Source organism: Stegostoma tigrinum, chromosome 18, assembly GCF_030684315.1.
Source record: "Stegostoma tigrinum isolate sSteTig4 chromosome 18, sSteTig4.hap1, whole genome shotgun sequence".
In the NCBI taxonomy this organism is placed as follows: domain Eukaryota; kingdom Metazoa; phylum Chordata; class Chondrichthyes; order Orectolobiformes; family Stegostomatidae; genus Stegostoma; species Stegostoma tigrinum.
Window position 1 is genome coordinate 44,651,491 of NC_081371.1, and position 18,936 is coordinate 44,670,426.

The 18,936-nt window shown below is 40.2% G+C and overlaps 1 protein-coding gene across 1 annotated transcript in view; it reads right to left on the reverse strand.

The window, feature by feature from the left end:
• The window catches only part of LOC125461091 (leucine-rich repeat-containing G-protein coupled receptor 5-like), a 203,574-nt gene that overhangs the window by 172,076 nt on the left and 12,562 nt on the right, over window positions 1-18,936 (reverse strand). The gene's annotated exons all lie outside the window — the stretch shown is intronic.

Below are 18,936 nucleotides of genomic sequence, written 5' to 3' on the forward strand. Positions count from 1 at the left end.
TTAAATCCTCTACCGTATCTGCCTCCACCAACACCCCTGGCAGTGCATTCCAGACTGCTACCATTCTCTGTGGAAAAAAATTGCCCCTCACATCTCCTTTGAACTTCCCCCCCCTCTCTGCTTAAATGCATGCCCCCTAGTTTTAGACATTTCAACTCTGGAGAAAAGATTCTGACTATCAACCCTATCTGTGCATCTCATAATTTTATAAACTTCTATCAAGTCTCCCCTCAGCCTCTGGCACTCTAGAGAAAACAACCCAAGTTTTTGTAGCCTCTCCTTATAGGTCTTACTTCTAATCCAGGCAGCAACCTGGTAAATCTTTTCTGCACCCTCTCCGTAGCCTCCACATCCTTCCTGTAATGTAGCAACCAGTATTGAATGCAGTACTCTAAGTGTGGCCTAACCGAAGTCTTATAAAGCTGCAACATGCCATCCTGACTCTTGTACTCAATTCCCTGACTAATAAAGCTAAGCAAACCATATACCTTGTAATTTACATACATCACAATCGATAGGGATCCTAGTACAGATCCCTGCGGAACATCACTAGTCACAGACCTTCAGCCAGAAAAACACCCTTCTACCACTACCCTCTGTATTCCATGATCAAGCCAATTCTGAGTCCATGCAGCCAAGTCACTGTGGATCCCATGCATCTTGATCATCTGGATGAACCTGCTATGAGATCAAAAGCTTTACTAAAATCTATGTAGACAACATCTACTGCTCTACCATTATTGGTCAGCCTTGCTATGTCCTCGAAAAATTCAACTAAGTTGGTGAGACATGATCTGCCCTGTGATTTTTCCAAATGCGTGTAAATCCTATCCCTAAGAATTGGCTCAATAGCTTCCCAACCACTGATGTGAGACTCAGCAGTCTACAGTTACCCTGGGTTATCCCTGTTTCCCTTCTTGAACAGAGGAACAACATTAGCTACTTGCCAGACCTCCGGGGCCTCTCCAGTGGCTAGCGAGGATCTGTTTCTGTTGCGATTATGTTTTACCACATTCTGGCACGTTGTGGATAGTTAGAAATAAGTTTATTCAGAAGAAAGTATTTTAGGCAAAATAATTATTCTTGTGAATACTTGAATTTTATTCATTCATTTCAGTAAGTGTGAGATACTGCATGTTCACTCCAGCAGCAATATTATTTTCCTGGAGGTGGATTAAACATGTTGACACTGGACTACCTTTCCTCCCAATCAGCCATACACAGATGTAAAGGCCATTTGCTTGGCTTGCACTAGACCCACATTGCAAACAAATGCTTTATTGTCTTTGGTATAGGCTAATGTAAATGAGCTTTGAACCTGTCAGATTGAAGGATGCCAAGGGGTCAGAACCAACAAATCTCACCAAAGTCCACATTGCTCAGAGCCTTATAAGATTCTGCCCTTTGAGTCTGTCTTCACCACATGGGATGTCATTAACATCCCAGAAATAATAGTGAATCAGGAGGTGAAAGGGAGAGAGAAACTTAAAATAATTACACTCAGTTGAAATATTTACTGGAACTGAAAGCTGACAAATCTCCAAGTCTGTGTGGGCTTCATTCTGGGGTTTAAAAGAATTGGCTGCTGAAACAGTAGGTGCAAATGTTTTATTTTTCCAAAGTTTCCCAGATTCTGGAATGTCAGATTGGAAAATCATGAATATGACTGCTCTGTTCAGGAAAAGGTGAAGGTGGTGGGGTGTGCAGAAAACCAGAAACCATAGGCCAGTTACCATAAGTTCTGTCATAGATAAAATGCTGAAACATTTTAGTTAGGAGAATATAGTGAGGCACTTAGTAAATCTCAATGCAATCAGACAGAGTCAACATGGTTTTGTGAAAGGGAATCATGCTTGACTAACATATTGGAGTTTTTCTGAAGAAATTACAATATGAATAAAGGGAAAGCTATGGATGTATTATACTTAAATTTCCATAAGATATTTGACAATGTGCCACATTAAAAGTTACTATGCAAAGTTAAGAACCTTTGGAGTAGGGGGTAACAGAATAGCCTAGATAGAGGGATTAGTTAACTAACAAGAAACAAATTAGATAGAAATGGGTCATGTTCTGTCTGCAAGATGTGATGTGTGGATAACAACAAAGATTAGTGCTGGATCCTAAACTATTAATCACTTGCTTGAATTTCTTGGATGAAGGAACCAAACGTATGATTGTTAAATTAACTAATTATGGAATGATAGATCGAACAGTCGTTTTTGAAGAGGACATATGGATTCTGCAAAAGAGATATAAACAGTTTAAATGAGTGGGCAAAACCTGGCTGATGCAATCTAGGAAAATCTGAACCTCTCCTCTTTGTTAAGATAGAATCATATAGCACAGAAACAGACTCTTTGGTCCAATTTGTCCATGCCAACCAGATTTCCCAAACTAAAATAGTCCTATTTGCATGTGTTTGACCTATATCCCTCTAAATCTTTCCTATTCACTTACCAGTCTAAATATCTTTTAAATATGGAAAAGCAACATATTATGAAATGGTGAGAGATTTCAGTACTCTGAGCTGAGAGATATATAAGTGTCCTGCTACATGAATCAGATAAGATCTCACAAGTGATTTGGTTTATTGCAAAGGGAATGAAATGTAAAAGTGAGAAATATTTTGCTGCCATTGTACAGAGCATTGATGAGACCATATTTGGAATACTGTGAACAGTTTTTGTCTCTTTTTTTAAGAAAGTATATTTTTACGGCTTATTTGGGAAGAGTGTGTCTAGTTTGTGCCCACAAATAAGATGTATTAACTACCTCTTAGATGACCAAGGTGACTAATTTGCCCAACTGACTTCCATTCAGGACAAACACAATTCACATCAGGTTTCATTATTGACAGAAAGTTACTCTAACACATTTAACTTTAAGAGGAAAGACCAGATCCCTGAGCTAATAGTATGCAACTAGCCCGTCTTAAAATGCCTCCAAAAAATATGCGCTCACAATTAAGACAGATAAAAGGCAGAAACATTGACATATATTATGGGTGGAAAATAATGCTCAGGGAACAATGTTTTAAGATATAAAGTCAGTACATTTATTTCCAAATGTTGCTGGTTTCTTACAGGTTTATTCCCTCTGGTGAGGAAAGCTCATTTCCAACTTTGTGCTTGGGATCCAGCAATCTTGGCGGATGGGAGTTGGAAAGGAGAGCAGTACGTTTTTCAGATAACCAAACGTGAGGCCTCACCACTAACCTGGACACACATTGCAATCTGGCTCCCAGAAGAAGCATGATGCCCAATATTGCAAGAAGAAAGACAATGACCTTCTGTTCTCCCTGAAAACTAAGTGTCACCTCTTCTCCCTGCTACTTCACATTCACAAAGGCATCACTCACTGGAATGCTGCCACTGTACCCACATCTCGCCAATGCTTAATAGCTCTCACTATCACATATATCTTGTCAAATCAACAGCTTTCACTCACCTCATTAACTGGAGAGATCTCATTGCCTCCTGGAGAATTTATGTATACACTCATTCCATTACAATTGCACTCTAGTCATCCTCAAACCCATTATGTTGATGCAGGAATGCCATGCGTATTTAGATGCATCAATAAAGTTAATGGAAGATGTCCCAGTGGTCAGTAGCAGGATGTAGACTCGAGTAAAGAAATCGAGTAAACATGAAAAACAATTACCAAATGGCAGTTAAGTTGATCACTGCTAAGATTTACTGGAATTGACAAGATTCTTGCAGTTAGTACTTCATAGAGTATAAATGTTATATTAATTAACTGTTGCTTTCTAAATTTTGATTGTTTCTTCCATAACTTGTTTTTTCTCCATTTTTTCAGCCAACAATTTGTGCTATACTAATTGGAATTGCTACTGGATGATAAAATACCTGACTTGCAGATATGTTTATTTCATAAATGACACATCTACTGATTTCAATGATTCGATTATAAATTCTGACTGGGCATGCTCACCGCCAATCTTTTTTTAATGACAAGCCTATTTTTTAAAAAATTGAAAAAAATGTACTTTATCTGATCTATACGCTTTTTCATTTTTTGTCAATTATATGGGCCTTTTAGGTTTTTATCATTCTTTGTTTCAGATCACTTCAGAAATTTCGCCACTACAACGCATGTCAACCATTTCAGCCCTTGTTAGAGCAAGATACCTTTATGTAAAAAATGTGCATGTGTGCATGGTATTTTTTCCAGATGACCACTGCTGGCACCTGGTGGTATTTGCCACCTCTACTAATACGTGGTACTAGGTTAAGGTTGAGGCATTTCACTGCCACCTTTGGCTTTGCTTTGACTTGGGTCTGTCAGTAATTAGCGGTGGAGAATACACCACTGTGGAGTACCTATGGAAGAGGCACTGTTCATAGATAACATGAAGGTTTATTGCATGCTAACCATAAGTAAAAGGACATGTGGTCAGGTACAATTTCTAGGATCTTGGAGACTGAGTAAAAGTACATCTACACCCTCTGAGAAATGGAGTAAAACTCTTTGTCTCCATTCAAGACTGTGTGTGATATCAGTAGAATGGGTGCAGTCACTGCAAACCTTCCAGAACAGTTAACTTATATATCATTTTTCATTATATTTAATCAACTGTGCAATCATGCATGTGACTGGATTGTATTTACTGCTATCCTATCTGCCCTCAAGTCACAATTGTGAGCAGTCTGGACATTGCATGCTTTTCTTAGAATGCACTCTCTTTGGGCTTAAGAATACTATATCTTTCACTTGAGGATTATTGACCTTGATTCTGATTTATAGATTATTCCTCCACTGGACGATCTTTTGTCTCTTGGATACTCTCCATGGAGAATTGTATTTCTTGCTGATCTGGTCATTGGTCTGAATCCTTATTTGGAGGACCTTTAATCTCTGAACATTTTTGCAGTATCCTGGATGGTTAGACCAGACATTGTATTCTTCTTCACCTTGCCCTGGATTCATGGGCATTGGCTTGGGCCCCATGAAGTCACGTGCAACATACCTGATTTGAGTCTAAGATCCAGCTGGGCATATTCAGTTACCCTTCTGGTTGTTTGACAGGTGAAGTAAATTTTTTTGCAGATCCTTGTTATGTTACTGAAAGATTGCAGTTCACTTAGCATTATCTCTGTCACTGGCATTGACTGTTCTATTTTAGAAGGCAAAGTTTCATCAAGAATTCCATCAACAATACTGTGTCTTATGAATTCTGATTTTAAAGCTCCCTATTCACTATTTTCTACAGATCATTAATGAAATTGGTTGCATATTCTCCTGAAAGCTTAACTAATCTGAACAATTCTGGTGGCAATGCTCAGCGCAGAAAGTGACGAGTCTCTTTTATACCCCTGTGCCTTCCTCTCCTGGTCTTTGGCCCATTCTTCATAAAGTTTTTTTCCCCGTTTCACCTTAGCATTATTAGCTGGAACTTCAGTTCCTCGTTACAGTCAGCTTCACTAAGATCTAGAGATAGTAGGAACTGCAGATGCTGGAGTCAGAGATAACACACTGCTGAGCTGGAGAAACACAGCAGGTCAGGCAGCATCAGAGGAGCAGGAAAGCTGACGTTTTAGGTCAGGACCCTTCTTCACTAAGACCTATGTCTTTTCTGAGTGTGGTTTGCTTGGTTATAAATTTTACTTGGTCTTCAATTTAAGTAATTATCAAAAACTTTTATGTCATCTTCAAGTATACCTAATCCATTTGATGTTTCGTCTGTTTATAACATCATTTGCAATCAGAGCCACTGAAAATAATAATGTATTCATTTGCTCAGCTTTAGCCTCAGTTTACAATTTTGAGGTAATACTGTATTCTAAGAGTACAATCTTATGTTCTGCATGTTTCTTTGTATCTTCAGGAAGTACTGTGTCTTTTTCCATTTCTTCTCGGTGTACTGATTAATCGTATTATTGTAAAGCTATTTTAAATGTGTATCATTTCTACATCGCATTAAATCTTCACTGTTTAAGCACATATTCCTGTTTGCACCAATGGTGATTTAAATTGAATTACTGGGAAGCTTGTTGTACTCTGTATGACATATAGTTGCAATATTTGCATTATTTGTCAATCTTTGTAACATGCAATTTCTGACTTGAATACTGCAGTAAATTTCAAAATGATAGTACTGCTGTTTTGAAGCAATTTACTGATTTCAATGTTTTCAGTTCTGTTGTTTTGTACTACTTTTTGTCTGTACTGCTTATTGGGGTATCCCACATTTTTAAAGATTTTCCTGCCCTTTCTAATGGTCAAAATATTGACTACCCTTTTATTCAAAGTTTCCCTATTGCCTACAGCTAAGTTGGAGTTTGTTTCCAACCAATTTTAAATATCTTCAGGACGGGATGGGATGGACAAAAGGAATGAAGACAAAAAGATTATGACTACTGATGTAACAAGGTTTAGAGCTGAATGAACACAGCAGGCCAAGCAGCATCAGAGGAGCAGGAAAGCTGATGGTTTGGACCTAGACCCTTCCTCAGAAATGGGGGAGGGGAGGAGGGTTCTGATTTAAATAGGGACAGAGGGGAAGGTGAATAGAAGATGGATAGAGGAGAAGATAGGTGGAGAGGGGACAGACAAGTCAAAGAGGCAGGGATGGAGACAGTAAAGGTGAGTGTATGTGGGGACGTAGGGAGGGGATAGGAAGTGCTACACCTGCCCCTACACCTCCCCCCTCACCCTCACCCCAGGCCCCCAAGAAGACTTTCCACATCAAGCAAATATTCACCTGCACATCTACCAATGTGATATACTGCATCCGCTGTTCCTGCTGTGGCCTCCTCTACATCAGGGAAACCAAGCCGAGGCTTGGGACCGCTTTGCAGAACACCTACGCTCAGTTCGCTTATCTTCTCCTCTATCTATCTTCTATCTGTCTCCCCCTCTCTCCCTATTTATTTCAGAACCCCCGTCCCCCCCATTTCTGAAGAAGGGTCTAGGCCCGAAACATCAGCCTTCCTGCTCCTCTGATACTGCTTGGCCTGCTGTGTTCATCCAGCTCTACACCTTGTTACATCAGTAGTCATAATCTTTTTGTCTTCATTCCTTTTGTCCATCCCATCCCCTCCTGAAGATATTTAAAGTTGGTTGGATTATGTTTCCAAAAAAAAAGGAAGCTCTTTAAAAATCCTGATTTGTCTTAATAAGTTATTTAACCACAATGTCTATCGCAACTTCCAACCATCCTCTCCTTAGTCTGCAAGTAATATTCTGGCAGGGTTTGCCAAGCAGTAATCATGAAAGGGGACCTTGAACAATATCCCCCTTGTCTGACTGAGTGACACTGATAACAATTGTAGTCTATACTGCCAGGTCAGCTTAAACCAGGATTCGAATAGGGCAGTTCTGAGGAAGGGTCACTCAACCCAAAATGTCAACTCTTGAGTTCTCTCCACAGATGCTGCCAGACCAGCTGAGCTTTTCCAGCAACATCTGTTTTTGTGTCTGATTTACAGCATCCACAGTTCTTTTGGTTTTTATTTCATAGAGGGCATCTCCTAGCCAGTTTGTTAAGTTACTCTAAGACTGATAGCTTCTGAAGAAATGCCCTACAACAATAATCAAAACTTTTAGGAGAGAGTGGAATTAGAAAATTGGGTGAATCCAAATAATCAAAAAACATTTCAAAAACTAAGGCAGCTGTCATTTTAAAGATGAACACATCAATCAACATAACACTCTTCAGTGTGATATTAATTATTTAATTTCCTCGATGCAAAGAATAATTTTATTTTTCATCCACTTATTTTCCTATTTTGATTGAACTGCTGGTTAATTTAAAAGGATTTTGTCCCCATCTTTACAGCAAATTCTCTTTCTGCTCCAGATGTTGCAGAATGAATTTATACTTTTGCTGCCTCCCACAGAAAGGGATTCTTTCCTTTATATCATTCGTTGATTCCTGCAGAAATTGCTTCCAAATCTGGTTGACCTGAATAACAGTCTGCAGCCACAAGATGTCATAACAGAGCACCATTGTTCTCAGTGCATAATAAATGTTAGTTGACAGCCATACCTCAGCTACATTTATGTTACATCAAATGGTTAGTGTAAATCCAAATGTGGTATCAGTCAAAATAAGATTTATAATTTTAATCTGTGTCCTTGAAATGACTATGTTGGTATGACAATCATCATTACTGTGCTGCTGAAAGTGTGTTGTAAAGTTGCTATGGAGGACACAAATGCATGATATTTCTCAGTTATCTGAACAGTTACCAACGCAGCAGCATCTTTTGGGTGAAGTGGTTGAGGGAATTATTTTGGATATTTGAAAACACTTTCCATAATTATTAAGAAGAAAGAAGTATTTATGTAACATCTTTCAAATGCTGAAGATGACTCAAAGCACTTGATGACCCGAAACATCAGCTTTCCTGCTCCTCTGATGCTGCCTGGCCTGCTGTGTTCCTCCAGCTCCACACAGTGTTATTACATGACTATTGAAGATGTTGCTGTGCTGAAAATTGGAACATCCATAGAGTCATACAGCATGGAAATGGTCCCTTTGGTCCAACTTGTCCATGCTGACCAGGTTTTCCAAACTAAATTAGACTCTTTTGACTCCGTTTGGCCCATATCCTTCTAAACCTTTCCTATTCATGTGCCCATCCAAATGTCTTTTAAATGTTGTAATTGTACTCACCTCTACCACTTCCTCTGGCAGTTCATTCCACACCTGAACCATCCTCTGTGTCAAAAAGTTGTCCCTCAGGTCCCTTTCATTTCTCTTCTCACCTTAAATTTAAACCTCTAGTTTTGAACTCGCCCACCCTAGGAAAAAGACCTTTGCAATTCACATTATCCTTGCCTCTCAGGATTTTATGAACCTCTATAAGGTCACTCCTCAACCTTTTATGCTCCAGTGAAAAACTTCCCAGCCTATGCAGCCTCTCCTTTTTACTCAAATCCTCCAGTCCCGGTAATATTCTTGTAAATCTTTTCTACACTCTTTCCAACCTAATAATATCCTTCCTACAGCAGGGTGACCAGACTGGACACAGAATTCCAAAAGTAGCATCACTAATGTCCTGTACAACTACAACATGACATCCTAACTTCTATACATAATGGTCTGTCACCAGGCTAGGTGCCAGATATAACAAATTTTGGCGACTTTTTAAAATGGTTTTGGTTGAAAGATAATGTTTGAGCATTTCACGTTAGGAGAAATATCATCTTTCTCTGCAAATAATGTACAACTTTTTTATTGGTCTTCTATGGTTCAGCGATTAGCACTGCTGCCTCACAGTGCCAGGGATGCGGGTTTCATTCTAGCCTTGGGTGACGGTGTGGAGCTTGCACATTCTCCCTGTGTCAGTGTGGGTTTCCTTTGGGTGCTCCAGTTCTTTCCCACAGATCAAGATGTGCAGAGTAGATAGCTTGGCGTTGCTAAATTGTCCATAGTGCCCAGGGATATGCAGGCTAAGCGGGTTGGCCATGGTAAAATTTTGGGGTTATGGGTTTAGGGTGGAGGTCTGGGTGGGATGATCTTTGGAGGGGTGGTGTGAAATCGATGGGCTGAACGGCCTCTTTCCACACTGTTGGGATTCTGTAAGAAATAACACATTCCCTTTTCAAGCATTTAAGAGAGATGTGCTAAGCAATTTTAAACAGCATCAATACATCTAGCTAACATTTTTCTGAGCTCTCTTTGGAATCTTTTTCAGCAAAAAACAATTGAAGGAACACTTTTGCATTGATTATTTCCATATTCTCCCTTCACCTAAACCAGTCCAATCCTAACCTGTTCACGTATATTAATACAAGGGGCTTTTTTGAAATATCAACCTGTAAGATTTGGAAAGATAATTCATTAGAATCTTTAAAATATGGTTTGCTGCTGCAGACCATTTTTCATGAGAGCAAATGATAGTACTGACAATATTCTGAGATAACTACAATAACTGGAAATAGTGAAATGGTCACAGTGTTTAATCAATTAATTCTAATTCAAGGAAATATCTGTTCAAAGAATTTACCTTAGATTATTCAACAGCATTAGGATTAAAATTGTATCCAGTGAAGGTTTCCAACCACATTGACATTACCATTATGACTTATGGCACCAAGACTCTTTGATATCGTGCCGGCCAAATGCCTTTTTAATTCACTCAGTGAAGCTGCAGATGGCATTGTGTCTGGCAAATCTCCGTTGATACTGCATCTCAAATTTTCTAGAAAAGTACTCCTTCAGAGCAATGAACACAGCATGCAGAACAAAATTGGGGAACAGGAGGCATATACTGTTCATAGTGCAGAATCAAATTTACTGGGAATAATTGAAACGTGACCAGAAAAAGAACAACATTGTTTATGAAGTTTAATCCTTGCAAGACAGCTGATATAATTACTATTTCATCCATCAGAGTTAACTGCGACTAATATGATAGGTTTATTGAATTTTGACCAGAATTTACAACAGAATATTAACATGCCAGTGATGAGAAAAAATACATATAACTATGACAAGGAATGAGTATCAGTCGAGATCAGATAGGACAGCTAACATTAGTTAATGGCTCTTCTTCTATTGTCCTTTCAGTGTCCCGAATTTTCTTAACTTTTCAAACTGCTGAGGAATATTGGGCTAGAGTCTTCCCTGAGAATCTATCCCCACCGACTGACTGCACTGGCGTGTCCCAAAGTCTGTTAATTTATGTTATTTATTTTTAGGAGCGGATCTGGATGGAGTGATTATTGACAAAGCCTTTTTGTCATATAAAGACTTACAGTGTTATGAAATGCCCAACAAAATGTTAAATTATTTTTCTTTGTGTTGAAAAGCTGGCCTGTAATGTCAACAACCAATCTTTAGCTTTTTCAGCTTTTACATGTACCTTCAGTCATAAATCAAACAAACTCTTCTGTCATCTTTGCATAATTCCATCTCAAGCTGTTGTTCCCTGACTATCTCCATCTTCCCAAATAACATTCCATTTCCAGCATCAAACTAACTCCTAAAAGTTTAATTTATCCATCTCTATTTTGTTATCATTTGGTTATGCTCAAACTGTTTACAAGGCCTATTAATGAGCTCCCCAATAAAGGTAATCTATTCCAATAGCCCTCATATTTGATCAGATTGTTGAAAAATGTGGCTAAATTATATGTCTGTTTTGGCTAAGTGTGAGTTATGTCAAGATTTTTGGAGGATTCATGCCTTGGAGTCCAGTGAAATTTCTTGCTGTCTCTTTCCAAATGTGTCTCATTAACTACCTACCCCATCCCATGGCATCTGTCTCATCCAGTAATACCCCAGTTTTACCATATGCCATTCCTGGAACAACTCACCATACACCAGATAACACTGAAAAGCCACCTCATCAAACCATCATAAATGTGCACAGCTTTAGCAATTACCGGTAGTAATAAATTGGTATACAGCCAAGAAACAGTTGATGATCCCTTATGTTGCAATGCCATACAGTCTGATAACTTCTAAAAATATTCTGTGTTCCAAGTGATCATCTTAAAGGGATTGCACAATAAGATTTAAACTTTTAGACTTTTACTCAAAGAAACCAGCAAAAAGCAACATTGAGTAAACATACTTGGTATGTAATTACTATGCTAAACAACATGAAATGTCACCCCTACTACCATTAATGTGACCAATACTATATAATTTTATATAAAAATATAAGGCTATGTAACATTTCCAACATGCCCTACACAGGATTAAAATCTTGAAAATCACTCCTGGATTCCAATGTTCAAATCTCCCATTTTGCCAAATCATGATATAGAGTGACCGTTGAAAGATATTTCCCTCAGTTTTATGAGAATTTCCAAACTAGCTGGCACCAGTGAAATCTGAAAATTTTTCCTTCTGGTTTCACTGGGTAAATCCTCTTTAGAGCTCCTTGGGATGCATTACCTCAACCAATGACCACCTTCTTTCATGCATTCTGCCAGGCACTTCGCAGAAAGATAGCACATTCCTCTTTGCTGGCCAAATTAGCCATGGCTTTTTGTCTTTCTGACAAATCTTTCTCTCTTTTAGTCAAAAGATTGGAGAGTGAAAGCTTGTCCACAGCGAGCCCAGCTGCTCGCATTTCAGGTGCAAACATTTTGCATCTTCTCATCAACAAGTCACATCCTTGACTTCCCTCCCTGCGCGCAACTAAGCCACGCAGCATTGTTGATGGATGGAATTTGGACCAGATCGCATGTCTCTCTTTTGTACACATTTTATCATAAATTAAAAAGACAGCCCAAAACAAAATCATCTCACAAAATAATAAAATGTGAGGCTGGATGAACACAGCAGGCCAAGCAGCATCTCAGGAGCACAAAAGCTGACGTTTCGGGCCTAGACCCTTCATCAGAGAGGGGGATGGGGAGAGGGAACTGGAATAAATAGGGAGAGAGGGGGAGGCGGACCGAAGATGGAGAGTAAAGAAGATAGGTGGGGAGGGTGTAGGTGGGGAGGTAGGGAGGGGATAGGTCAGTCCAGGGAAGACGGACAGGTCAAGGAGGTGGGATGAGGTTAGTAGGTAGCGGGGGGTGAGGCTTGGGGTGGGAGGAAGGGATGGGTGAGAGGAAGAACCGGTTAGGGAGGCAGAGACAGGTTGGACTGGTTTTGGGATGCAGTGGGTGGGGGGGAAGAGCTGGGCTGGTTGTGTGGTGCAGTGGGGGGAGGGGATGAACTGGGCTGGTTTAGGGATGCAGTAGGGGAAGGGGAGATTTTGAAACTGGTGAAGTCCACATTGATACCATATGGCACTTGCTACACTTGTCCCCACACCTCCTCCCTCACCCCCATCCCAGGCCCCAAGATGACATTCCACATTAAGCAGAGGTTCACCTGCACATCTGCCAATGTGGTATACTGCATCCACTGTACCCGGTGCGGCTTCCTCTACATTGGGGAAACCAAGCGGAGGCTTGGGGACCACTTTGCAGAACACCTCCGCTCAGTTCGCAACAAACAACTGCACCTCCCAGTCGCAAACCATTTCCACTCCCCCTCCCATTCTCTTGATGACATGTCCATCATGGGCCTCCTGCAGTGCCACAATGATGCCACCCGAAGGTTGCAGGAACAGCAACTCATATTCCGCCTGGGAACCCTGCAGCCATCTGGTATCAATGTGGACTTCACCAGTTTCAAAATCTCCCCTTCCCCTACTGCATCCCTAAACCAGCCCAGTTCATCCCCTCCCCCCACTGCACCACACAACCAGCCCAGCTCTTCCCCCCCACCCACTGCATCCCAAAACCAGTCCAACCTGTCTCTGCCTCCCTAACCGGTTCTTCCTCTCACCCATCCCTTCCTCCCACCCCAAGCCGCACCCCCCGCTACCTACTAACCTCATCCCACCTCCTTGACCTGTCCGTCTTCCCTGGACTGACCTATCCCCTCCCTACCTCCCCACCTACACCCTCTCCACCTATCTTCTTTACTCTCCATCTTCGGTCCGCCTCCCCCTCTCTCCCTATTTATTCCAGTTCCCTCCCCCCATCCCCCTCTCTGATGAAGGGTCTAGGCCCGAAACGTCAGCTTTTGTGCTCCTGAGATGCTGCTTGGCCTGCTGTGTTCATCCAGCCTCACATTTTATTATCTTGGAATCTCCAGCATCTGCAGTTCCCATTATCTCATCTCACAAAATCTTGCATTTGTGTGGGAGAGTGTTGGTGTTAATTGATTGCCAATCAGGACACTTATTCATTAAAAATTGTTGTTCCCCCTTTACAATTTCATTCTTTTAAAAATTCCTGAAAGATGAAAAATGTCAATAAAATGTGTTTTTTTCAGAAACCCTCAAGTTCCTTACTGCCCAACAGTTATCAAAAATTAATTATTATTAGATTTGATTAAAATAAATTAAAAATAACAATTTGATGAGGTGCTACCTTTCTCCTTAAATATCTTCTAATATTGCCAATGGACTAATCAATATCCCAGGCTTTTTCCCAAATTTTATTTATGTATCTTGGTTTTTATTTGGTCGCATTAAAATTAGTTTTAGGACAAAAGAAGTGACAAGTTTCTTTTCTGCCCTTCTTCTGAGATGGTAAAATGATGAAAATAAGCCCAAAAGCTGCTTTGCTGATAAGACACCGGATTGAAAGTCTCATTTTAGCACCATTGCTTTTAATTGCTTATTCCCATAATTTGAATTTGAATTTGGAGATTCTGAAGTGGGCAAGCACTGGCTGGATGAATTTTCATGGCCCTGTATCAGTCAGCTCCAAGCAACCACTTCTAATGAAGTTCTGTCTGATGGTCAGCAGCAGGTTCCAAAATGGTTCAGGACCAAGTGAGATGGCACATGAGTTGTCAAACACGGTCCTGGAACACTTGAGGAGGAGGTCCAGAGGGAGAGGGGCATCCTGTACCGTGAGGGAGAAGGCATCCACTGTGTCATCTTGACCCTTTCTCCTGCAGCAACTGGTGTTACTCTGCCTTGACTCATGTCCTCCTCCCGTTTGTCATCAACACCTAGGGAAAATCCTGGAAAATTTCTCCTTCTCTCCCAGTGACTTCTATACATTAGCCTATAAGATGCCTTGCACAACATTCACTCTTTTCACAAAATGTCTTCAGAGAATTTCAGGAAATAAAAAGGTAGTGTTGACAAAGTGGTCCAGAAAGTGTCCCAACTTGTTTCAAAAGAGCTCAACAAAATCTCCAGCAATATGTCAACAGTAGAACCTGATAAAACTTTAAGTAGCATTCAAAATCTTCATCAATAATGGATTAGTCCTATTCAGTTTAAAGGGAATTGTCTAAATGCAGAGGAAAATTGGGAAGTCTTTCATATTCGGAAAGAGAATTTGTTATTTTTGCCAGGCAATCCAATGCAAGGACAGCATTCTGTCACACACTGATAAGCTGGTAGAAAGTTGGTCACCAACTTTTTTGATGGTATCCTCTAAGTCTTATACTTATGCTCAAATCTCACCAGGGCAGCGGAAGGAATTTAAATTTAATTGGTTTATAAATCTGGAATTTAAAAATCAATCTCAGCAGCACTGAGCACAAGACCATCAGATTGTTGTAAAAACCTATCACTGATACATTTCAGGGCAGAATATCTGCCATATTTACCCAGATTGGCTTAGATGTGACTTCAGATCTATAGTAATGTGTTTTGACTGAAATAGCCTAGCTGCTGGAGTATATTAAACCTCTACACAAAGGTTGGAAAAGAATAAAGCTGAATAGACCACCTGGTATTGACCTAGATACCAGATGTGACAATAGCACTCCCTGCCCAGTTGACACTCCAAAGTCCTCCTCAATAGCATCAGGGGACTTGTGGCAAATTTTGGAGGACTGTCCCACTGATGAGGTAAATAATTGCCTAATATAGTCTTGAACATCAATTCATACCTCACCACAAAAAAAATCTTCTCAATCACCATCCCTGTGTATATCCCCATTCCCCTGGCAAGTCAGGCACATCATTTGTAGTTCCACAGTGGTATATAGTCTGAAGGGAACTGCATGGGTGTATTCAACATCGACTCCAGATGCCACATAGTTTCGTAGCTTTTATTCAAATACAGATACAGAAACTTCTGGCCGCCCTTAACTAATTAATCAGTATTCCTCCATGTTAGACACCACTTTGGAAGGATTGCTGAGTGTAGTTACATCAAAGATACCCAATTAAAATATTGTGAGCTGAGTACCCTCACAGATTCCTGATCTTTTCTGTTGGTGATGATTGCTGAGTGCCAGCCTCTGTTTAAATATTTATTTTTATGAGATATGAGTATCTTTTATTGCCCATCCCAATTTTGTCTTGAGAAGGTGTTGGTGAGTCTCCTTCTTGTGTGAATAAACTAGGTTCAGAATATGTGGAATTGATGCAGAAAATTGATGTGGAACTTGAAAGTTACTTCTCAGCAAAACGTAATACAAAGCTGCTTTTACTTTAAAAGAAAATGACAATGCTCGCCTTCAAGTATAACATAGTAAACTCCCTTCAAAATTTTTCTGAAGAAGGGTCTAGGCCCGAAACATCAGCCTTCCTGCTCCTCGATTGCTGCTTGGCCTGCTGCGTTCATCCAGCTCTACACCTTGTTATCCCTTCAAAGAGTGATGTTTCTGATAGGAATTACACATACTTAAAAGAATACAATATCTCAGGGATTCTTACAATGACACTACACGATATGCAAAATTACATGGTCCAAAGTCTTACTAGACACAGCGCCTTGAGTAAACATATTGACCAACATAGCTGCTACCTAAATCATAGCTTTCAATTATAAATTCAAAGTAACGTTTCTCAGAAATTGAATGGGCAGCTTAATTACAATAGACGGTTCTTCTCACCTAATATGGGATAATGATGAAGGGTAATATGTTATTGACTGATTAATCGTGTTCCATACCATATTTTAATTGCATAAATTTTGAAACCCATTACAAATATCTCAATATATGTTGAATAATTTGGAATTGATTTGAGGAGATTTGTTAGATTTTATTACTCCACTTTAGATTCATTCTGAACTAGTGATTCTCACACTCTCAGGGATCAGGGCAATTTTTCTTTGATGCTTGACGGATGTGCTTGCTCTCTTTTAAAATCTTGGATATGTTGTGAGTAAATTTTCAATTTTGGGTTCTTTTGCAGAAATAAGAACTACTTTTCTTTTCAGGATTTATTTAGCATTGTGCTTTATACTTTTGTATAACTGCCAGATTACATTGTTTCTTATGTGTATACTTGAATATTAAATTGTTTTTCTAACCTTCTGTATTGAACACTGAGTGAACCCAATGGCTATTCTCTTCATGGTAGCAGAGCATTTACAGAGTTTCAATCAGGCCATTGTAACATCCAGGAGAAGTACAGTCTAGCTACAAGAAAAAGCATGTTGAATAATAGCAAGAGACGAACACTCGTGACTAGTTTTCGTCTGTAGCATGGGGGTTTAATGGATTCTGTGGGCCCTAGCTATGTGTCCTGGAGTCTGTCTGCCTCTAGCTGAAGTTGTGGGGAATTAGTTCATGTGTACACTTGATCTCACTAACTCCAGGCTAATGATGGCAAAACACCACTTCTGAACTGCTACAGTGAACCTGGGGTAGGCACATCCATAGTGCTGCACGGTTGGGAGTTGATGGATTTTGAATCAGTGACAGTGATAGAACAGCTGCATACCTCCAAGTCCGGATGATGTTTGACTTGGAGGGGTATCGGCAGTTGCAGGTGTCTCCAGCCACCTGCTTCCCTTGTCCTTCTGGGTGGCAAGATCATAGGTTTTGCAGGTCAAAGGAGCCTTGCTGGGATGCTATAGTGCATGTTGTCTACAGTACAAATTGCTGCAGCTGCTGTTGGTCGACCAAATGATTGTTGAAACTGTGGCTCGGCTGATGATCAAGCGGACAGCTTTCTCTTTAATGGTCTTGAGCTTCTTGATTGTCATTGGAGGTGCATTCAGCAAGCAATTGGAAGTATTCCATCTTTGTCATGACTTATATCTCATAGACGGTAGTCAGGCTTTGGAGGTGAGTTACTAGCCATGCAATTCCTAGTCCTTGACCTGCTCTTGTACGCTGAGGAAGACTGATCCTCTGATTGAGGGACAGGACTCCTTTGAAAGGTAAAGCGGCCATATTCTTACCAGATATAGCACTGTTCTGTCATTAAAGAGAGGTGAATGGTAGTGGTTTAACTTGAGGGTCACCGCACTACACGTAAGCGGGGGGGATAGCCTTCATTGTAATCTCAGCTGGTGCAGCAATTGAATCCACTCTGCATTCCAAGCCAGCCACCCAGCCAACTAAGCTAACCAATCCCCGTAACCTTCTATATACACATTTCAAAGCATTGATATTAATGGTATTGTTTGTTGCAAATTGAATGTTTAGGATAGCTTGATAGCATTTAATAACACAAAACGCAATCGCAAAGAGACACATTACAATTATTTCCTTTTCTGGAAATTGCTACATACATTCCTATATGACCAACTATTTGAAGAGGTCTCAGCCTCTCCAAGCCAGGCATTAGAGAAACACTTTTCACATTATGTGAATGTGTAACGACACACCTCTGCCTGTAGCAGATGGATCTTAAACTCAGATTTTTGGGTGCTAGAGGCACTGACATGCCTACTGTGCAACAAGAGTTCCCTTTCAGCTGACATGGATTCTGCCAAAGCAAGTCCTAATGTAATTCCTAATAATATTTAGATGACAGGGATATGTTCTTATTCAATTTCTTGCAAAGCAGCTATCTATTCACAGCAATTTTATACATACTTTTTTCCTGTTCAGAGACTTTGCATTTTCTTTTCAATCCTCCGTCTAAAAGTTGCTAAACTCAATAGCGAAGTTCGTAAGATATTCACTCACAGAAGGCAGAGAGTGGGGATATTGGGGTCTTATTTAGGGTGGCAGCCAGTGACTGTTGGAGTTCCACAGGGATCAGTGTTGGGGCCACAATTATTTATTTTATAAATTAGCAGTCTGGACAAAAAAACTGAGGGCATTGTTGCCAAGCTTGCAGATGTCACAAAGATAGGTGGAGGGACAGGTATGTTGAGGAAGTGCAAAGGCTACAAAGGCTAGGAGAGTGGGCAAAGAAGTGGCAGATGGAATGCAATGTGGCAAAGTGTGAGGTTATGCACTTTGGTAGAAAGTTTAGAGGTGTAGACTGTTTTCTAAACAGGGAAAGGCATTGGAAATCTGAAGCACAAAGGGACTTGGTAATCCTAGTTCTGAATTCTTTTAAGGCTAAAATGCAAGTTCAGTGGCAACTAGGAAGGCAAATGCAATGTTTGCATTAATTTCAAGAGGGCTACCATATAAGAGCAGAGACGTATTGCTGAGACTGTATAAGTCTCTGGTCAAACCCCATTTGCAATATTATGAGCAGAGTGCTGGTGTTGGAAGTGGTCCAGAGGAGAGTGACAAGAATGATCCTGGGGATGACGGACTTTTCGTATGATGAATGGTTGAGGGAGATC